Source organism: Phoca vitulina, unplaced genomic scaffold, assembly GCF_004348235.1.
Source record: "Phoca vitulina isolate PV1807 unplaced genomic scaffold, GSC_HSeal_1.0 scaffold66, whole genome shotgun sequence".
NCBI classification, from domain to species: Eukaryota; Metazoa; Chordata; class Mammalia; order Carnivora; family Phocidae; genus Phoca; species Phoca vitulina.
In genome coordinates this window covers 8281079-8285345 of record NW_022589769.1, presented here as the reverse complement: position 1 = coordinate 8285345, position 4267 = coordinate 8281079, and positions in this window count along the sequence as shown.

Here is a 4267-nt window from a genome sequence, read left to right as displayed (position 1 = left end):
CGCTCGGGCTCGCGCTCGGGCCGCCGCCGCCGCCGCCGCCTCGGCTCGCCGCTGCTCCTCCTCCGCCGCCGCCGCCGCCGCCTCCACCGCCGCGGCGCGGAGTTTTCAGACGGGCAGGGACCCGGACGTCACCAGGAGGAGGGGAAGGCGGGGAGGCGGGGAGCGGGAGGCCGCGGAGGGGGCCGCCGGGCGCGCGCGCTCGGGGAGGGGGCGCGCAGGGCGGGCGGGGGCCTGGCCCGCGGGGCTCCCCTCCCCACAGCCCTCCGCGGGGGGAGGGGGTGGTGGCCGGACTGGGGCTTGCGGGGGGGCGGGGGGGGGGAACGCGGGCCGAGGCGGCGAGGGGCGGGGCCTGGAGGCGGAGCAAGGGAGGAAAAAGGAGGAGGGAAAGGAAGGGGGTGGGGGCGAGCGGAGAGGACGCACGCCCCCCACGACAAGAGTAGGAGTGGGGTGGGGGAGAGGGGGACAGTTTCCACGGCGGGGAAAAGGGGCGAGGGCAGAAAAGCAGGGGAGCTTTGGGTGAGGATGGGCGCGCTCCGAATCAAGGGGAGGTCAGGAGGATTTGGGGGTCCTGAGATCCTGCCTTCCCTGTGGGACGCCAGCACGAGGCAGCTGAGTGGGGCGGGCTCCCCGCCCTGGAGTTTGCAGGCAGGTATATTCCACGGGCACAAAGACTGCCGGGCAGGTGGAGACGTGAGAAACGTGTCAGGAGTGTCGGAACCGGGGTAGGGTCTCACGCAGCGGGTCCCTGGATCCCTCCCTGGCTTGAAGGGGCAGGGAGGAGGCTATGAATGAGTCTCTGTGAGTGACTCCTGAGTCACACCCCACCCTCTAGAGCCAACGATGTACTAAGTGCTTTACTGAGTCACTTCTCTGGTCCCTAAGGACGAGCAAGCCAAGAGACTCCAAACCCAGTTGGCAAGCACGTGCTTTAGGTGGTAAGGGGGGACCCAGTGGAGTTTCTCAACCTTCAATGGCTTCAAGGTCCAAAGTCTGGCCCCTGAGCTTTCATCTAGGTCTTTCTTCCAATCCATTCCGAAGCCTGCCTTCCTGACCGTGCAGGGTTCAGCTCCTGGGGGAATGGGTCTTGCTTTGCAAAGTGGAGTTCTTTCCCATCTGGGCTGGACTGTCCCAGTGACCTTGAGCCAGGAGGACTCCTCCCTGGGCCGGAGCTTCCTTCTCTGTCAAAGAGAGCTCAGACTGATCATCCCAACGGACTCAAGTTTCATCCCCAGCCTTCTCTGACTCAGTCTTTCCAGTCTTTCTCTCCCTTGTCCTCTAGCCCAGGGCTTTATACACAGCCACCCTGCACACACCACACGTGGACAGAGGGGGAGGGGGTGTCCCAGACAGGACTTAGCACTATGAGAATTGAATAGCAGATCAAATCCCCAGCTTGTAAATGAGGGACTCCGGAGTGGAGGGTGGGGGGTGAATGCTTTGCATCTTGTCTGCTGTGCTTTTAAACCTCATCCTAATTTTTAAAGAGAAGATAGTGGAGGAATAAACAGGATCCATCAGAGAAGGAGGCAGAGAGGGGAAAGAGATGGTTTCACCCACTCAACAACAATCCATGCATATCAAACTTGTGTCTCACACTGGGGCCAGGTGCAGGGACCCAAAGGTGAGTAAGGCTCAGTCTCCCCTTCAACAAGCTTGGGGTCCAAAGGGGATCCAGATGTAGATGTTGGTCATTAAAGAGCCATGAGGTCAGTGTCACTTTAGAGATGTGCACAAAGTGCTATTGGTTCATGAGGGTGGGGTGGTAGGGACCACCTAGAAAATGCTTTCTGGACCCACAGAACAAGCCAACCCACTTCCCTGAACTGACAGTATAAACTGTCAGCTAGTGGGGATTCTGAACTGCAGACTAGACTCAGCCTTCAGGGTATCTACAGCCTGGCCAGACATGTGGACAGGCATAGGGGAAGTCCCTTTGGGCTCAGCCCACCTAACCAGGAGTGAAATAGAACACAGACAAGCTCTTTGGCTTTCTGTCATCTGTTTATCACTTGGGAATATTTTGGTTATAAGGAATAAAACCTCTATTCTAACTGTCTTAAAAATAAGAGTTTAGTGGATCATGTAACTGAGTATTTCAGAGTAAAGACATCAGGCGAGGTTTGATCCAGCAACTCAGAACTATGACTTCGAATTCCTTTTCTTTCCATCTCTCCTCTCTGCCTTTCAAGGGGTCTGTTTCATTCTGAGGCTCTCTCTTCATGTCACAACCTGGCATCAGTTGCTGAGACTACTTGTATCCTCTGTTCGTTTCTAGCCCACAGGAAGGAGGGTCTGTATTTCCCAGCATTCTCCTCAAAGGTGCAGAGATGCTGGTTGCCCCTAACCAAGCAGGGTAGCCAGGAACATAGAATGCACTGATCAGCTTGGCCAAGGTCCCATCTATCACCACCGTTGGCACTGGGGAGCAGCCACCTTCTGGATGTTCTATAGGGATCAGGGTCTTATGGGAAGGAGGGAATAAGTACAGGGGAGGCAGGCACCATAATCTATTCCGTGGGGCCACTTTGATGCTACATGACCTTGGGCAAGTCATTCCCCTCCAAGGACTTTGGTTTCTTTAATGCCAAATGATGGACTGGATGAGATGGTCCCCAAGATCATCATGTCATGTCCTCAGAACTCTTCCTCAGTGTCTAAACAAAGCTTCCCAATCCTAGCAAAGGCTGCCCTGGGGACTCTGGGCATCCACGCCCTCCAGCCCGTCTTTGCTTCAAGGTCTCTGCTGCATTTTTCCTCTAAGCAACAATGATGTTATCTGCTTCCTGCACATGACACGTTTAACCATGGTCTTCCGGGGCCCATGCTCTGGTTCTGCTCCCTTGGGGGCCACCGGCTGAAAGAGTGAGGTTAAGGATCCAGGCCCCCAAGTCTCTGGAGAGAGAGAGTGAGAGAGAGAGAGAGAGAGAGAGTTGTTTGTTTATCTCAACTCATAAAAAGCCATGTGAGAAAAAGGTTTAAAAGCTCCGGGCAGGTTATGGATGCCATAAACAGCTTATGTGAGGTTTTTAGGATGATAAATCACCTGAGATAGAAGGGCAGGCAGGCAAGCTCCTAGGGTCGCCAAGACTATTCCTCCTGCCCTGAGGCAGACCGACAGCACCTCAAGCATCTGTAGCAGACGGGGCTGGGGTAGGCAAGCAGCAGTGGCCGCAGCAACACCATCAAGTCTCTTTAGAATTTTTAAAGCTCATTCAGTCATTCAACACAGATATATTGGACCCTATTATGAGCCAGGACCCATGCTGGGCAAGAGAAAAATAGATATGAAGAAGATTCCCTAAGGAGTTTTGCTTTTTGATACAGCCCCTACTCTCACATTACCTGAGAGCCAGAGCTGTAAGAAGTTCCAACTGATGTGTGGGATTCCCTCCACATCCCCACCCCCAAATCTTGTTTGATCATCACTTTCCAATGAGGGGAGAGGAGATCAGGCAGCAAGGAGTTTTGAGCTCTTGGGTGTGCCCAGCGCGAAGCTAGGAGCCAGGAGGGAAATCAGGGAAGAACGGTCTTCACCTTCAGGGAGCTATCAGACAGATGCCCAGCTCTCCTGCTTTGTATCTGAGACTTTCAGCATCAGTTAAGTTCCTTGTGCCTTGGTTTCCTCATCTGTAAAATGGGGGGGATAATAATAGGGCCTTTCTCATAGATTTCTTATAAGGATTAAATGAGATAACCCATGTAAAGGGTTTTTCTATAGAGACCTGAACATAGTAAGTGCTCCATAAAAGGCATTTCATTGTTCATTTCATTAATAACAGTAGGGCAGTGTCAGTTATGAGTGTCCAAAGGTATCAGAGGGGCGAAAAAAAGGGTAGTCAGGGAAGGCTGCCTGGAGGAAGCGGCATTAAATCTAGCCCTCCATTTTGATAAAAGACTCCCAGTATCCCGAAGGGCAAGGACCTCTTCTGTCTCTGGTACTCCGCATAGTGCAGGACATGGAGTAAACCTCGGGCATAGAATGAACACCAGCTGGTGGACTGGAGCTTACAAGTTGGCAGAACCCACCACCATCTTGGCAACTTTTTAGTCGTGTGATTTTAGGCGAGTTGCTTAACATTACTGAACCTCAGCTTTCCAATGTGTAAAAGGTGAAGAAAAATAATGCTTACGTTTTAAGGCTGCTGGGGGGTGGGGTATGGGATCAGGGTACGGTATAAAACAAAGTGCCGTATATTCCGTACAAAATGTTGGCCCTGGCTAGTGTCAGTACTGATGGAATGTTGGCCTGGCTGTGGTGGCACGCTGG